The following is an 18,713-nucleotide window of genomic DNA, read 5'->3' as shown; positions in this document are numbered from 1 at the left end:
GAGCTGGGATTCCTGGTGGCAGCAGGTTAACCATCAGTAAGCAATGTGCCCTTGCAGCCAAGAAGGCCAATGGTATCCTGGGGTGCATTAGGAAGAGTCCTTAGCCAGCAGGCTGAAGGAAGTAATCCTCCCCCCTTTACTCAGTCCTGGTTAGGCCACACCTGGAGTATTGTGTCCAGTTCTGGACTGCCAAGTACAAGATGAACATGGAGCTCCTAGAGCGAGTCCAGAAGAAGACTATGATAGACACAGAGCACTTGTCATACAAAGAGAGGCCCAGAGAGCTGAGCCTGTTTAGCCTGGAGAAGAGCAGAGTGAGAGGGGATCATATCAATGTATGTAAGTATCTGGTGAGAGAGTATCAAAAGATAGGGATATACTCTTTTCAGTGGTAACAAGTGAAAGGACAAGAACAACAGGCACAAACTGAAACACAGGAAGTTCCATCAGAGTATGAGGAAAAAATTCTTTACTGTGAGAGTGACAAAATGGTAGAAAATATTGCCAGGAGGACTAGTGGAGTCTCCTTCTCTGGAGATATTCAAAATATGCCAGGATGTGATCCTGGGAAATGCACTCCAGAAGGCCTTGCTTGAGCAGAGAAGATGGTCTAGATTAATTCCAGAGACCACTTCCAACCTCAGCCTCTATGTGACTCTGTGAGTAATCAGGAGACACTTTTGGACTGTGAAGGTGACTTAGGACTGGAACAGGTTGTCCAGGGAGGTGGTAGAGTCTCCATCCCTGGGGATATTCAAACGTCATCGGGACATGGTCCTGGGTCACCTGCTGGAGGGGAGCCTGCTGGAGTGTGGACATTTTCCAAGAGGACCTCCAGAGGTCCCTTCCACCCTCAGGCATTCTGTCCTGCAAAGGTATTTCCTTCTGCCTTTCCCAACATTGAGTCCTTCTTCCCTGATATCTGTCAGAGGAGGGGAATTAGGGGATTGATATTTGGCAATTGGATTAATCATTCTTCTTTACTGATTTTATCCACTGTACTACTCTGTCTCTTAAGGTTGGACTAGATGATCTCATATACATTTTCAAAACCTAAATGATTTTATATGATTTTATGACCATGTTTCTAGAAGCAGTCAGTGTGTGGATGTTTGAAAAAAAGAAACTTAAATAAAATAAAATGTATTTTTATTTTCAATACTCTTTTCTTTTTAGTTTTTATTATTGAATTGCATGTAAATGTCTCCTTGAAATACCAAACTGCTCTGTGAATGTGGCCTTGTTTCCTATGAATTGATACACTACAGTCTTTAAGCAATAATCCTGGACCATCCCTTTTGGCTTGCTCTTGCTCTGTCTTCCAAAATTATTACCAATACAAGTACTTTCAGCTTCCTTGTAATCCAATACCTACTGGATAGGTAGGAAGCACATACTTCAGCTATGTACTAGTTATAGGCTTAAAAGAAACAGATACATGTTGAATTCACGTTTTCATGTAATGGAGACACTTTGTTGGCTTGTTCTCCTCTGTAGGCATTCATTTATTCCCACAAATTATTTGTTGGACTTTTCATGAGACCCTCTCCACTGAGAAATTAGGTCAAAATTAAAACATTATCAGGAAGACATTGACAGGATAGTAATTGCATAAGACAGTCCCTTCAGAAAACTAGGCAAAAAATAGTTGAAATGTGATCTAGCAGTTCACAGCAAATCCAGAATTCTCCAAAGCACGGGAAATACCATAAAAGCTAAGGTAGGCTCTGAAACCCCAGCAGAACAATGGCATCTACTCATCTATAGGGCAGATGTGTATTTGCAGGATCAGGCTGTATGCAATACCTCAGAATTGCACAGAATATTTATTCAGTAAGTCTTCATTCTTTAGTAAACTTCAGTTACTACAAAGCAGTAAAATACATTTCCTCCTTAACATGCTGGGTGCTATGAGCTAAAGTCATAATCAAGACTTTTACAATTCTGAGAGGAAGACTGTGGGCAATAATGCATTCTTGGCACAACAGACACCTCTGTAAGCCAATTAAATTTTTCCTCATAGAAGGTTCTTTCAACACAGTGAATGACAGAGGAAAAAAAATCAGTTCCAGGTGCAAGACTTCTTTCTTTCACTTTGCTTTCATTGTCATACCTACAAGCTGACCTCCCCACAAAAAGACAACAACAAACATATTGAAGCAAAGTCATCCAGGCTAGAAGCCTATCCTCACTCAAAGACAGGTGCTTCTCACCTAGGCCAAAATATAAGAGAAGTAACATGTATGTTTAATTGTGCTCCCTATGCCCTAAATTAAATTTATTCACAATTCATTGTAATGAGAAAAAATTAAGCAACATCTTTGGATTCCCCTCTTCACCTGGCTTCTTTAGGCATCCTTCTGACGGTACCCAAGAGAACACAAACTTACTCTTAGGAAGGCTGCATGGCTATGACAAGACCTAGAGTACAGGCAAATGTTCTACTGTTTAAAACTTTCCAGTAAGAGGTTTCTGTTCTACAATCTTTTTTTCAAACAATGTTTCTATGCTATGACTAATGTCCTCTTGTAATGGATTAATTTTAAAATATTGTTTTCCCTTTTTACCAGTTTATAGTTTCTAGAATAGGAAAAAAAAATGTACTGGTTAAAAAGCAGGTTAGTGTTGATGGATTTGAGACATGGTTTCTTTACCACCTCTAATATATGAAGAATAATCAGTGTTTGACAACACTGGAAGATGTTTGGACTGATGTAGTGCCCCATGGACGTGCAAGGAGACAAATATACATACAAAACATTAGATAATGTTTAAAAACTTCAAATTTGGAAGAATTTCTGAGTTTGAGATGGATGTTTTCTTTGCCTGGACCTTCACATTTTGCCTTCATTTTTGGAGTTTAATGTCCTTCTAGTAAGATAGTAGAAGTATTTTGATTCACATTTTTTCCCTCCTCTCAGTTCCTCCAGAGGACATATAATTCTGAGCTCATCGAGTTAGCACAGTTACAAATGTGAGGCTCTGAGATGGAGATTCAGTCCCCAAAGGCTGAAGGAAGTACGTGAGAGATGTACTTGACTGTAGAGGCTCTGAAGTACATCTCTCCCCATAGCCATGAAATTTGACTTTTAAGGAAGCTAAAATGCAAACAAAGATCGTGGTTATCTAATATGTGGGGGAAAAAAAAAAAAAAAAAAAAAAAAAAGGTATTATGCAAATACATAGGAAAATCAGTTATGCACTTCCCTTTGGGTAACTTCCTCATCAGTGTTGCAGAGAGTGGGTGCTCCAGACATAATACACAAGTTTAGCATCTCAGCCCTTTCATCCATGGAGAAAGGTGGAACAATCTTACAAAACAGAGGAGCGAAACTTAGGAAAACACACCTTGACAGTGTTTGAAAGAATCTGTGCTGATCATGCAGATACCCATAGCTTACTCCTCTTTAATCTGTTATGTTTAGACAAGGATAAGGCTAAAATAATTGTGTTATTGATAGGTTTTCTTAGCAGTGAGCACAGTGTTACTGAGGTATTGATCTCCACTGTACGTAAAAAATAATAAATAGGAATACGAATCTCACTACAAAGACCAAACAAGGATATGGAAGGAGACTTAGGGTCACCCAAGTGATCACTGTACTCATCCAACTATAAAAAGAATAAAAGGACTGAATTATGACAAAAGATCAAAAACATGCAATGGTGAAACAGAGCTCTGAGTAAGCTCTTTATTTGAACTGAGTTAATTTTTCCATTCCTTTGTTTTTCAAAGTAATATTCTGTGGGCAGTCAAAGAAGTAAGGAAGTATAGTTCAGAGTAAATGTCTTCCTCATGGTCAAGACATAAGAAATACTTACTAGACAGAATGATGAAAATACAGTACAACAATTTGTTCTAGCACAGGGTGATACTTTAAACACCTAACTTGAAACTTCAACAGTTCTCTGATTTTACAGAGGGGAAAAAAAAAGAATAATGTGAGTATACATTTTTATCTAAAATTCTTGTTTAACTAAGGCTCTTGAAATCAAGATGTGTGCATCTGTGAACAGCACTAACATTTTTAATTCCAAGATCCTTTTCTATGTTCTTACGTTACATACCACACATAAAAGCTGAAAGGAATTAAGCACACATATATTTGATTGTGACTTCACTCAGTACATTAAGTATTGTGGTATTTTCAGGGCTTTCTATAATCTTAATGGTATATTCTGTAATTATATAAATTCTGTCATGATTACCATAAAGGCATTATAAATTTATTGTTATCACCTCACAGATATTTACATCTTTATGCATCTAGAGCAGATATTTACATCTGTATAGTATTTTACCAAATACAATGGATAAAATAATAATAATAATAATAATCTCTTTTCTTCAAGTTCAGCTTTAAAATCACCTTCCAGTCTGTCTAAGCAGCTGTTTGTCTTAATTTGATTTCTCAGATTAGCTTTACATGTCTGCTTTACCTTCCTGCATAAAGATTTAATATCTATCTGGACCTTGGGAGAGGAATTTTTATGTGAAAATTACGCTGAAATCAGGAGGAACACAGTGAATGTTTAAAAATAGGCAGGGAAGGAAATGAAGCAGAATACTGTTCTCTCAAGTCACTCCAACGAACTCAAGTTTGATCAGGACACTAGGTTGAACTTTCTGACCTACTGGAAAAACCTGAGATCTTATTAATTCAGCTAGTAACACTGATGATTTTTACAGCTTTTGTAGATAGTGACATCTCTGAACAATGTCCATTCATCATAACGAAAGAGATGGGTATAGTGCTGGCATAAAGAAAGAGGTGACATCCACAGGATCACCACCACATTTCTTGCAGTATGTTAGTCTTCCTCGGGGAAGCATCCTGGCTGTGTACTGAAGCCTAGGGCAGTCCATTTCAGTGTCCATCTATTGCATCTCTCACCAGCTTACAGTCTACAGCAGCTTTTCCACCACTCATCCTTGGACCTCCATCTCCATGAGAAAACTCATGACCTTTATACACGAGTTTTCTCCAATGTCTCCATGAGAAGTTTTCTTCCTACAGTCAAGTTAATCTCTCTGATTTCTGTAGCCTCCATCTGAGCATCTAAGTATTATGCTGCACTATTTTTATTCTACACTTCAGACTCTACAATATGCCTTCTTTCATAGAATCATTAAGATTGGAAAAGACCTCCTAGATCACCTGGTCCAACCATCCCCCTACCACCAAGATCACTCACTAAACCATGTCCCTAACCACCGCATCCAGCCTTTCCTTAAACACACCCAGGGATGGTGACTCCGCCACTTCCCTGTGCAACCCATTCCAATGCCTGACTACTCTTACTGAGAAGAAATGTCTCCTAATTTCCAAACTAAACCTTCTCTGGCACAACTTGAGGCCATTCCCTCTAGTCCTGTCACTAGTTACCTGTGAGAAGAGGCTGACCCCCAGCTCCCCACACCTTCCTTTCAGGTAGTTGTAGAGAGAACGAAGTCTCTCCTGAGCCTCCTCTTCTCCAGACTAAACAACCCCAGTTCCCTCAGCTGCTTCTCATAGGACTTGTGTTCCAGGCCCTTCACTAGCTTCATAGCCCTTCTCTGGACACGTTCCATGGCCTTGATGTCCTTCTTGTAGTGAGGGGCCCAAAGCTGAACACAGTACTCAACGTGTGGCCTCACCAGAGCAGAGTACAGGAAGATGATCACCTCCCTGGTCCTGCTGGCTATGCTATTCCTGGTAACAGCCAAGATGCCGTTGGCCTTCTGTTGCTCCACACATACTCCCAGGCCATGCTGACAGATACACAAAACATACCTATTAGACTTCAAGCAAATTTCGCTGATACTATTTCTTCAGCCTTAGTCTCTCCTTAGCACTGTTATCAGACATCTGTTTTGGGTGCCAAGTTCCATATTTTACTTTATAGCAGTTCAGTTTCAGAAGCATTTTCATACTTTCAAATAATTCTGATTTCTTGCAGTATTTTTAGAATAACTACAGTGATCCTGCTAGGGAGTTTAAACATTGAGATGTACATTTAACAGAATTGCAGCTTAAATAAAGTCTGTCTGGGAAAAAGACTTTGGTCACTAGTAATCACAACAGCAGCAGCTGATGTGTACTGAGAAGTGTGTGGTGCTTGCGAGGTCTCAGGAGGTGTCTGAGGGGGTGTCTGGGCCCTGACTCTTGGCCTCTGTGCTCCGTGTGCACTGCATCTGGAGGCACCGGCCTGCAGACAACAGCCTCATGAGAGGGCCTGGCACAAGTTGGGCACAGCCAGCTGAAGCGCCGTCAGTTCCAATGGCAGGCAGCCACATGTAACCCACACCTAGAGCGTGCCAGCAACCACAGCAGTTTCCATGGCAGTACATGGGACACGCTATTAGAAGGGCTGCACACCCTGTCACTCTTGTCAGTGGGCGGCCCTATCTGGTCACCTGCTCTGCTCACTAGCAGGCCTGGGCTGTGGCCTGGGAGGCCTCCTGAGCCAACAACACGACACATTAAACAATATTCTGTCAGGTGTGTGGCGATGAGGAGGCACGGGCATGGTGACCACCCAGCAGAAAGCCATGCCCTCTGCTTCTGTTCCTCTCATGATCTGTAGGGTGGAACTCCAGCAACCAGGCAGTTCATGCGACCACCCAGCTCGCAGGCTGTGGGCTGTGCCTGGTGCTAGTCCTGAGACCTACCTGCCTCAGTGGGGGAAACGTTAGTTGGCCCATAACCTAGTGAGACTGAGTCTGGAAGGGCTTTAAACAAGGATCACCAAGGGACTAGGAATACTAGGCACTAGGAAATTAGGAATACTGAGGTTAAGCCAGGGATGGTACAGTACCATCTGAGGATGGCTCCAGAGGGGGAGTACAGATCTGCAGTTCACATCTGCAGGGAATATAAAGAAAAGCCAAAGCTCCACTTGAGTTGACGCTGGGCAATGTGGTGTCAAATAAACAAGGACTTACTTATCAAGTATGTCAAAAGCAAGATTAGTTCAAAGGAAAACATTGAACTGATACCTAATGTAGGTGTTAACCTAACAAGTAAGGATAAGGAAAAGGTAGAAGCATTTAATGATTTTTTAATTTTTATTTATTTATTTATTTATTTAACCTCAGTATGTAATAGTAACAACAGATCTTAGGCTGCCTGGTCCTCAGAGTTGGGACGGGATTCACCTCAGAGTGCTGAATGAATTAGAGGACACTATAGCTGGACCCCTCTCAATAATTTATTCAGGTTTTGTCAGTCTGCAGAGATCCCTGCTGAATGAAAGCTAGCCAACTTGTATGCATTTACAGAAAGAGCAAGAAGGCGTGAGAGAAGACCCAGGAAACTACACACCTGCTAGCCTAACCTCCGTCCCTGGAAAAGTTATGGAGAAGATTGTTCTGGGGTATCCTGAAAGTCAGTTAAAGAACAAACCTATTACCAGGAATAGTCAACATTGGTTTATCAAGGGGAAATCCTGCCTTATTAACCTGATCTTCTATGATAAAGTGACCCACTTGCTGGACAAAGAGAAGGCAGCGGATGTAATCTTTCTTGAATTTAGTGAGGTATTTACTGCTGTCCCTCACAGCATCCCTCTGGGTAAATTCTTCACTGTGAGATAAACAGTTTCGTGCTACACTGGGTGATGAACTAGCTCAACAGCAGTGCTGAAAATGTTGTGAATGGGGCTACATCTAGCTGGCAGCTGGTCACCAGTGGTGTTTGCCAGGGGTCAGTTCTAGGTCCAGTTCTATTCAACATTGTTATCAATGATCTGGATGCAGGAGTGGAATACATCCTCAGCAAGTTTGCCGGTGACACTAAACTGTGAGGTGCTGTTGACTCCCTGGAGGGATGGGAGGCCTTGTAGAGGGATCTAGATAGATTAGAGCACTGGACAATCAGTAACAGCATGAAGTTTAAGACAAGAAAATGCCACATGATACTCCTAGCATGCAGTAATGCTGAACACAGCTATGGACTAGGAGGCCAGTGGCTATAGAGCAGCTCAGCAGAAAGGGATGTGGGGGTGCTGGTCAACAGCAGGCTCAGCATGAGTCAGTAGCATGCTCTGGCAGCCAAGAGGGCAAACCACATTTTGGGGTGCATTAAAAAGTATAGTTGGCCATTCAAAAGAGGTGATTTTCCTAATGTATTTAGCATTGACTTGAATATTGTATGCAGTTCTGGGCTCCTCAATATATAAAGAATGTGCATCCAGAGGAGGGCAACAAAGCTGATAAAAGGGCTGGAAGGCATGTCCTGTGAGGATAAGCTGAGGATACTGGAGTTGTCCAGTCTGGAGAAAAGGAGGCCAAGAGGTGACCTTATGGCTCTGTACAAGGTACTGAGGAGGGGAAGTGAAGAAGCAGGTGCTGGTCTCTCTTGCCCTGACAGGACATGTGGGAATGGCACAAAGAACCTCCAGTGGCGGTTTGGACTGGACATTACGAAAAATTTCTTGATTCTGAGGGTAGTCAAACACTGTAAGAGGCTTCCTAGCAAGGTGGTTGATGCTCCAAGCCTGTCATTATTCAAGAGGCATTTTGACAATGTGCTCATTAATATTCTTTAACCTTTGTTTAGCCCTGAAGTGCTTAGGTAGTTGGACTAGATGGTTTTTGAAGGTCTCTTCCAACTGAACTGTTCTGTATCTAAGATATAGAATATAGTAGCTTTGAGCCCAGAAGATTTTTCTGCTGAGCAGTTCACAACCTGAGTCTAATAATACCATTAGTAACAAGTGGGATTGTCCATCTCTGCCAGGTTGTGCGTGTTCTCATGTTTCTGAATGTCAGTGGCCTCGCTATCAGCTTTCTCATCTTAAGTAAAAACAGCGTTTGCTCCAGTTAATGTAACTCCTCAGCATTTTGGCCACATGAGAACAAAAAAATGCTTGTTGAACAAGTTATACTTCATCTATCAGGTTTAGAGTAAACACCAGTTATCTGCTCCTTTGTACCAGAGTCATTCATCCAAAGAACTGGAAAAAAATCACAAACACTTAAAAGTATTACCAGCTTAAAAAAAACCTGTCATTTTAGAAATATTTTTGTTTGGATGTGCTTTCCAGAGTCATTTCTATCTGTACTGAAGATGGTTAGATAGATGTTTTTATCTACACTGAAACATGACTGAAAAGCCTTCAGTTATTTGAAACTGCATCTGACACTCTGATATCATCAGATGACTCCAGGCACTATAGCTAGTGAAATATTTCCTGAGGAAATATTACTTGACTTGGCAGCACTATTACTGTCCTATTACAAGGCAAACAGATGCTTAGAAAAAGCACAATGTATGTTATTCAGGGGCTTCCTATGCTCACAGTATGAATTCTAAAACAAACAAACAAACAAAATGGAATTTGTTCTGGTGCTCATAAAATGTCCTTTGCTGCCTTCCATGAGCTTCTGTACTTAGGCTATGGAGAGCCATTGCTCACTAAAAAAAAAACATCCTTCACTGATGCTACGTATCTATCGTCTCTCTTCCACAACGCATCCCTTTTCAAACTCTCCTGTCTTTGGAAAAATATTCACATTTCACAGTTTTCCTCTAAAAGCGTTTTTATACTTTGAACGTTAAAATGCTGAGAATGTTACTGAAAAAAATAAATAAATACCGCCAGACATTTGTGGATTATTCTTTCCCTTGAAATAGAAACTCTGTCATTTTTACACATATTTAAACAAATAAACAAAGCTTTCTCTTTTTGTTTTTCTTTAGGAAAAAACAAAAAAGAAAAAAAATCACAAAAATATCAACACTTCCTTTCCCCTTCTTACCATGCTCTGCTAGTCATTATTTCTTTGCCTCCTTTGCCAGGGAGCTTATGCTGTCACAAATGCAATGATTGCCTCTGGCTAAAGATGCCTCCTGTCAAAGCAAGCATTCCTATCTTAAAACAGGTAGCATCATTTGTATAGAAGCATGCTCCCTTTGGGGCAAAGTAGTTTACTTTGATCAGTACCCATTAATCCACCATACAAAAAAGTGGACTCACTAGGGATTTGCTAATATTCAAAGGAGATCATTCAAGATATTCCAGGCAGACCCTTGTCTAGTCCCTTGAGAAACAGTTTTCCTCCTGTGACAAGATGTGAACAGACCTTTTTGGGCACAGCTTGCCGTTCACCAACACAGATGCTTGGGAAAAGCACCATGTATACTATTCAGGGTTGTCCTATGCTCACTGTATGAATTCTAAAACAAACAAACAAACAAACAAAATGTAATTTGCCCCACCAGCTGTGGGCTCTTCAGTGACTACAGAAGAGTACATGGTTAATTGTCTCTTCTCAAAGCTGACAAAAAAGCCTGGGCAGGGGAGCACTTAGAAAACTGTATTTGGGGAGCCAAAAGCTACCTCTAAGTACTTGAACTACTAAGCTGATATATAAAGTTCTTTTATTTTTTATATAAAGTTCTTCTCTTTTTGTTTGTTTGTGTGTTTGTTTATTTCATGTTTAGTGCCTTTCCAGAAATAATAGCACTCAAACAGGAGAAAGTAAAGCACCTTTACATACCCTAGAGGCTATCACTGCTGCTAGACAGAGCTGTGAAATGAACATATAAAGTCATTGAGAACATGTGAAGAACAAAACAAAAATATTATCAGTCTACTTGCAAGAAGAATTGCTAAAAATAACTGGAATTTCCCATCCAATGGCCTGGGTATTTTCAGGTTCAATGACAGAGTGACACTGAGCATGTCAGCATAGCATGTTTCCAGATGGAATATATTCTTTTTACAGAAGACTTGGGTTGTAATCCAGAGACAGCTACAACAAAATAGTTATGAGCAAGAAGTCACAGTAAAACCAAAACACATCAAAATGTCACTAAACTTTTTTAAAATACTTCCCTTCCACCTCTCTCTCACCCCCCCACCCCCACCCCCTTTTTTTTTGGTCTCTTTTTCTCTTTCTTGGGGAGGGGTGGTCAGAGGGGAAGAGGTCGTAATGTGATATTAGTTTACACAGCTAGACTGCCAACATTAAGGGTCAGTTTCTTAAATAAAATCTATTGAATAATTTTCTAATTAGAAGCCAGATCAAAGGAAGGCTTCTCCAAAAATAGTATCTTCCAGAAATGGGGCCAGCTCTTCCTGGCTAGCTTTTAGGAAGACACATACATGAGAAAGGTAGACTACATAGTGAAAATACTACCAATCAGCACATCATTGAGTCAACAGTCCAGTCTAAGAGACAGCAAACACTTTTAGCTAGCGAACAACCAGTTGGATGAACTGTACCCTTACCTCTCACATAAAACATGAGAATGTTCGAGAACTGCAATGCAGAGAGAGATGAGCCCTCTCCTTCCTCCCGCAGAGGAAGCCCATTTGCAGCACCTGGACCAGTGAAAGACTCTCAACAAGGCACGTTTATCACTCTGGGCAGAGAGAGGATGCACCTGGCCTCAACACGTTCTGGGCCAACAGGCAGTATTTCCCTAGCTCTTGCATGACAAACTGCCAATCTGGAAAAAAATAGCTCATAGTCAGGCTTCTTTACTCATGGTGTACAGTCCTCTGTGCAATGTCAGTGATTACACTGCCAAATGGTCCAGTGGTGGTAGTTGATACAGCAGGCTAACAGAAAACTGTATCTTTTGCAGAAAGAGGGCTCCGGTGGATTTGAATTCACTCTTCCTCTGCTGGATATTTTCCTGCACTTCTATGCACCTGACCAGATCTTTGTTATGCTCACTGGATGGAGATAGTCACAAAGTAGTTCAGCTAACCTGAAGCAGCAGCAGGTTTCTTGCCTCATGTGACGTGAGGACAGAATGTTCACTCAATACCACCTGCCTCACCTCCCGCGATGATTCTGGGCCTGTCTTGACATATGCATGACCAGAATTGGTCAGAACTATGCTCTTTGTCTTGATGCTCATTATTTTAAATAACACTTAGAATCATAGAATGGTTTGGGTTGGAAGGCACCTTAAGGATTATCTCATTCCAACCCCCTGCCATGGGCAGGGACACCTCCCACCAGACCAGGTTGCTTAAAGCCCCATCCAGCCTGGCCTTGAACACTTCCAGGGATGGGGCATCCACAGCTTCTCTGGGCAACCTGTGCCAGTGCCTCACCACCCTCACAGTAAATAATTTCTTCCTTATTTCTAATCTAAACCTACCCTCTTTTAGTTTAAAACCAGTGTTCCTTCTCCTATCACTATGCTCTATGACAAAGAGTCCCTCCTCAGCTTTCCTGTGGGCCCCCTTTAGGTACTGGAAGGCTGCTGTAAGGTCTCCCTGGAGCTTTTTCTTCCCCAGGCTGAACAACCCCAACTCCCTCAGCCTGTGGTGCTCCAACCCTTTGATTGTCTTCATGGCCCTACTCTGGACTTGCTTCAACAAGTCTTCTTATGCAGGGGGCTCCAGAATTAAATGCAGTACACCAGATGGGGTCTCATGGGAGCAAAGTAGAAAGGAAGAATCACCTCCCTCACCCTGCTGGCCACACTTCTGATGTGTCTCAGGATATGGTTGGCTTTCTGGGCTACAAGTGCATATTGACAGCTCATGCTGAGCTTCTTATAAATCAAGACTCCTAAGTCCTTCTCCTTACGGCTGCTTTCAATCTGTTCTCCGCCCACTTTGTATGTGTGCTTGGTATAGTTCCAGCCCAGAAGCAGGACCTTGCACTTGGCCTTGTTGAACGCCATGAGGTTCGCACAAGCCCACCTCTCAAGCCTGTCCAGGTGCCTCTGGATGGCATCCCTTCCCTCCAGCATGTTGACTGCACCACACGTCTTGGTGTGATTCTTAGAAATTTGCATGATGATCCCCTAATTCAAAAGACAGCTAATCCTACGGCCTGATTTACAAAAATAATCCTTACTTAAACATCTGATTGGTTTTACTAAATTTTGAGCAAAACATCATGTATTCTTTGATATACAGTTGTAAGTTCTAACACTGTATGTCAAAGAGAGACTACATTAATGTTGCTTCCTTCACTTACATTCCCTTTATTTCAAATATTGGAGACCTTCACTTTGCCAGTCTTGCTTTAGTGTTTACATACAGTGAACTTGTTTTCTTGATTTGCATTACCAAAGTATGATGCTTAGAACACCCTGCTTAGAACACCCGCCAGCTTGCTTTTCTGTGTTCGTTCCAAACAATATGTTAAAAAGGGGGGTTCAGTTCAAATTTTCCTGTGCCATGTTTTTAAAGAGGTTGAAAGAAATCTGTCTTTATAGTAAGTTTCTAGCCACAGTTTTTCAATCTAAATTAAGAAGCCAACTTTTCAGGCAACCCTACCAAAAATCAAGAAATACTGTTTCTAAAAAACATTACGACATTGTTTTTAACTAAGATTAACTCTGCTGAAATTTGTCGAGCCAATTGTGAAATCTGAACGAGAATTTTTAAAAGCAGAACTTCACATTCGGTGATCAGCAGTGACATCCATTTTAACATTTTAGCTCATCATTCTAAAGTCTAATTCTGCTTTCAGATACACTTGCTTTAACTAAGAGAAACCCCACAGGCTTTTGCATGTTTTAGACTCTGTGGTCTAAAAAATAAAGAGTTTTTCCTTTTCTCACATACTTCATTATCTAGTCCAAGGAAAGGAGAATAATACGAAAGACTATGTAGGAGGATGGGTGCAGGACAGCTGTGGCTGATGCGTTCAGTGTTGACCCCTGGTCCTTTTACTCATTTCACTGAATCTGTTGCTTAAGATAAGAATTTTTAAGTATTAAAAAAAAAAAAAAGTCAAACTCTATTTTTGTTTACTTTATAACATTAAAATATTTAGTTGATTGTGCACCCATTTCCCTGGTATATATATTCTACTCTAACACTTCCTGCCTGTGTTTTCTCTAGCTACCTCCAACCACAATTGTGATTCCTGCATTCCTGTAACTTCAGCTCCGTCCCCAGCCTAGGAGTTACTGTGTGGATTTATGAGGCTGGATTTACATACTAGTGCCTCAAATCCTACTTTTTTACAAAAGCTTTTTGTGCCTCTGATATCTTTCCTAAGCATCAGCTCTGAAATATTCCCTGCACTTTCTCCTTGCATTTTGAAAGGAAGAGAAATTGCTGTACATATTAGGATTTATCCATCCAGGACACCTGGCATCCCATACCTGTCCTGAAGAACACTGTGCCAAGGCAAGGAAAGACAAAGGCAGACAAATCGCAAGGTAGTTCTAGCCATTTAAATTAACATATTTCCAACATAAGCTAGTTACAAACTGAGTGATAGTGAAACTGCACAAAGCAGTACTCTATATCATACTTCTGCATGCTTGCTATTTAGATTCTAACGCTAAATTTGTAGTTGCTCTGGTACCCGGTAAAGCGGAAAGGCTTGCAGCATCTTGCAAATACTGGGGTGTCCTTAGAAGATGAGGATCCCAGCAGGTCTCAAAAACATTCTCGCTTTCTTTCCTTTCAACAAACACATTTAAAGAAGTGGCCACTTAGTCATTGTATGTACAGGGACAGGAAGTTATGACCTAAATTTAGCTTTGGAATGTAAAGATGAGCTACAAAGTTTTATTTCTCTGAGGCAGGTGTCAAACATATCAATTATCCATTCCTCCAGCAATTTCTGTATTCCACTGGTTTGATGCAGGAGCATAAAGGCTCCTTCACACTTCTTGCACTTGCAACGCTCACGTTTCCTCGTTGCCCCAACAAGCAACACAGAAGTCGGTGTCCAAGGGTTTTCTTTTGCTTAATTTTACACCTCCATGTTACCCTGTATCATGAAATTAAAAGCTACATGACACTACCTATGTAACCTTCCTGCTGAAACCTGAAATTACAGGCTGAAAATGCAGATGATAATCATGAATTTTGTGATAAAATTATTTTTATTACACACAAAATAGATACTAATAATTGTGTATTTTACTACCCTCTGCAGTGTAAGAGGATCCTGCAAAACCCAGGGTTTCTCTTTTTCTCTTAAGAGAAAACAAAATGCTTAACTGAAGCTGCAAAAATTTTTAATGTTTCTTTGTCAAAGCGGAGCAAATATTAGGAATGTTTATCTGTACAAGCATTCCTAGAAATGCCAGCTAAAACATCAAAAAGTGAGCTAATGCAACCTCTCTCCCCAAGATTTTAGTTTGTCAAAGACAAGCAAAAATACTGTTAAACTGGATTATGAAACTGTTTCTCTGTAATAAATTGCCTTTTTTTTTTTTTTCTTTCCCCTCCTAAATTAGAAATTAAGAAGCTGATCCTGCAAACCCTTGCAAGGTGAAATGTTTTCATTCTTATGACTGAACCTTATTACTCATGCTCACAAACATCTTCATCTTCTAGAAAGGACTCTTCACTCTAGATCCAAAGACATGGGTAGCCTGAGTGGTACACATATGTTTGTCCCAAGTCAGGAACTCACATAAGCACATGATTATCTCTAAGTACAAAAGAAACAATTTAAATAGCTCATTGGGATGATTTTTCTGTAGTTATCACTCATATTCAAAGATATTTATTGTATTCCTTGTAATTAAGATATAAAACATACAAGATCCCATTTTCAGTTCTGTTACTCTGCAGCTAAACATTCAGCTGATGTGCACACAACAGATCTCCAGGCACTGATCAAAAAAGCTAAAGATACAAAGTCCACAGAGCTAAAAAAAAAAAAAAAAAAAAAAAAGGAAAACTCTCAATTGTCAGTTAGTACAGATGCAAACACAACTGCTTACAGTCATAACATTCTAACCAGGAATGCCAGCAGCAGACTCATTGCTTTCTGCTAAATACTGCATACTGTAAAAGCATTTAGGAAGGAAAAAAAAATAAAAAATAAAAAAGTAAAAATTATGGTTGTGATCCCATGACCTCTAAACACAACGTACATTTCAGGAGTAACTTCTCTCACTCCTAATGCCTCTGGCAGAACAGATCCAAAAGAAAGGATGGGAGACTGTGGTTACATCCCCATATAGTATTTTTTGTTATCAGTATCTTCACAGGTGCTTAAATCCAGCTCATAATTTTACCATCAATCTTCTAAAATGTTATTTTGTTCTCAACATAATCTGCCATCTGCTTCTAAAAACAATTTTCTTTTTATGTCTTCATGCAATTTTGAGTCGAGTCCTGCACTTGTGTCAGAACCACAGTGTGAAAATGGAAGAGCAGCACAGTTCACCCTTCATTTTATGGTGTTAACATTTTTAAAAAGAAGCAAAACCAGAACGTTTCAAAAGTATTTCCTTGGGATTTTGCAGTTATTTCAAGTGAATTTGAAATTTGAAGCAATTACTTACCTCTACCTACTTCAGTCTTTTGCGGGCATGTTAACTGATGCCAAACCCTTCAGTTCAAACTATTTTGTCTTCACCAAACCATAATCTTTCTCCCCCACAGGAAAACTGTTAGAATATAAAGAACATTCAAACTTCCTTATTTGTCTGTCTATCGCTCAATGCTCAACAGAGGGATAAAAAAAAAAAAAAAAAAGTCACAGTTCCTCTAAGTGGGCTGCCTCAATGTGCTGCACTCTGCTGTAGTTTATGGCCTCCACGCCTGTAAAAATACGCAGCTTCAGATGCTGATACTGGCTCTGCACCGGATGGCTGTGCCCATGGATTAGGCGGCAGATTCAGCCCAAAGTGTCAGGAGACCTAAGCTTCTTCGGACAAAAAGAGCATGAAAGGCGCTCAACAGAAAAGCACATTAAAAAGTAAATAAATCAGGAGCAGATCATTCCCTTAAAAGGAACAATTTTGTTTTAAAATGGAAGTATTTTACAATGTATCACGCTATCTGGCCAAACTGAGACTCCGTTTGCCACATCTGGTAGAGTCAGTGCAGCTTAACAAAAGTATTGCTCAGCTTTGGCCCCGATAACATCACTTCAACCAGCACAAAATTTAAGCAGTATGGCAGTAAAGAAGAAAATTAAATGAATGTTGGCACACACAAGAAGTGATCAGCAATGAGTTGGTCATCAGGCCCGCAGTACCCCGCTTTCAACACTTCTAGTAACACTCTATGGTTGCTTTGTCAGAAACAAAATAAGGAAGTTTGATAAGAAAGAAGCCCGTTTTTAGAGACATTTTGTCGGGTGTCAAGTCTTTGCCGTATCATGCACCACTCAGAAGCCCTACAGCCGCTCGCTGTTGTACAAATTTCGCTCTGTTTAAAACCCATCTCCACCTGGGCTTAGCTAAATCTATTTTTCCCCGTTGAAATTCCAGATTTGGGTTCCTCGGACGCCGGCACAGCGCTCTGTACCTTTTCCACCGACGTCTCCAGCCGGCGCATCGTCCGGAGCCCGTTTGCCGGCCGCTACCTCCCGACGGGCGACACCGGTGCCGGGGCCCCGCAGCCCCCCGTGCCCCCTCTCTCCTCCAACCTCCCTCTGCCCGGAGGGGGGCTGGATGCCCCACACACCGCCCCACACACCGCCCCACACCGCCCCGCACCGCCCGGCGGAGCGGCCGCCCCTACAACCCCTGCCCCGCTGCTCACCGCCGCTCGCTCGGACGCCGCCGCCGCCGCCTCCTGCCGCTGCCGCCGGGAGCAAAGCGGGGCAGGGCGGCTTCCCCGGGCCGTGCCGAGCCGTGCCGAGCCGTGCCGAGCCGTGCCGAGCCGTGCCGTGCTGAACCGTGCCAGGCCGCCGAAGCGCCGGGAGCGTGGCTGGACCCGCGCTGGTCCCCGCGGGAGCCGCCGCTTCCTCGTTTTCTCTCGCAGCCCCGGCCACTTCCTCAAGGGGTGTCTGTCTGTCTGTCTGCCTGCGCGCTCGCCCTCCTCCGGCACGGCCGCTGCCGCCGTGCCCCGGACCCCTCCCCCGGGCACAGCTCGGCACGGCCCCGGACCCCGCGGGGCTCAGCTCCGCTCCCGGCGTGAAGGAGCCGAGGGCGATAAACGTGGGAGAAAAGGAATAAAAAGGAATGGTGGAGTCCTGTGTGTTTCAGGACCTTGGTGGGTTTGGGGGAGAAAATCGCTTTTGGAGCGGGGAAACAGTTTCCCACCGAAGCAACGCAGGGGCCTGCCATAGGACGGCACCTCCTCTTCGTCCTGTATTTCACTCAAAATGTATTTCAATCAAAAATATGTTCTAGTTTTGTAGCCGCTCCTGGTGTGGAGGAGACTCCCCTGCCTCAAAGCACAGCTAAAGGAAGCTCCCTTCTCAAAACCTCCTCTGCACCCTGAGTGGTGGAGAGCCAGTTCCCACACAGGTGGCCCAATGCAGCTGAAAGGTGACAACCATCCTTCTCCAGGGATGAACTGATCCTGGGAGGGCGAGTGGCACAAGTGTCCTCAGACTCAGCCGAGGCAGCACGTCACCATCAGCTGTGACTGCACGGTGGGGCATGCAGCCTGTCCGTGGTGGGCAGTGCCACTGGGACGTGAAGCCTGTCTCAGTATTACAGCAGCGGGGGGCACAAACCTTATCTTCTATGAGGAAACAGTGGCTCTCTTTTCTCATTGCAAGATGGAGCGCATCCCTTATAGTTAGTAGGGCTGCCAAAGTACAAAAGCCTCATGTCTCGTACCGGTTAAAAAGGTCTCTGTTTTTGCTCTGTTTCAGTGAAGGACTTGGTAATTGCTTTAGGGTAGATATCCTTCATATTGGCACTGCCTACATGCTAGAAGAAAAATAAATAAATAAATAAATAAATAAATAAATAAAATTTAAAAAGCCTGATTCTTGGACATGTTTTGATGGCATGGCTCTTTTCCTAACAACATACAAGTGTGAACAGGGCATAATGTGCAGGAAACAGCTTTTAGAAAGTCATTACAGTGCTATGAAC

The 18,713-nt window shown here is 42.1% G+C and overlaps 1 protein-coding gene across 6 annotated transcripts in view; it reads right to left on the bottom strand.

Annotated features, from left to right (window-relative positions):
* SYK (spleen associated tyrosine kinase) overlaps positions 1 to 17,804 on the bottom strand; it is a 58,149-nt gene extending 40,345 nt beyond the window's left edge. The window contains exons 1-2 of one of the 6 annotated variants that reach the window (XM_050716488.1): positions 17,188 to 17,311; positions 16,218 to 16,322 (exon numbers count right to left, since the gene is read on the bottom strand). The gene's annotated coding sequence lies outside the window, so the exon portion shown is untranslated. Of the gene's footprint in view, positions 1 to 16,217; positions 16,323 to 17,187; positions 17,345 to 17,424 lie in introns of those variants that run through there. The other 5 variants (XM_035569367.2, XM_035569369.2, XM_035569370.2 and 2 more) reach the window with 5 other exon arrangements.
* Positions 17,805 to 18,713: the final 909 nt, after the last annotated feature.

Source organism: Cygnus atratus, chromosome Z (genome assembly GCF_013377495.2).
Source record: "Cygnus atratus isolate AKBS03 ecotype Queensland, Australia chromosome Z, CAtr_DNAZoo_HiC_assembly, whole genome shotgun sequence".
Lineage (NCBI taxonomy): Eukaryota > Metazoa > Chordata > Aves > Anseriformes > Anatidae > Cygnus > Cygnus atratus.
The sequence above is the reverse complement of the archived record's forward strand: the minus strand, read 5'-3'. Positions and strand labels throughout refer to the sequence as shown.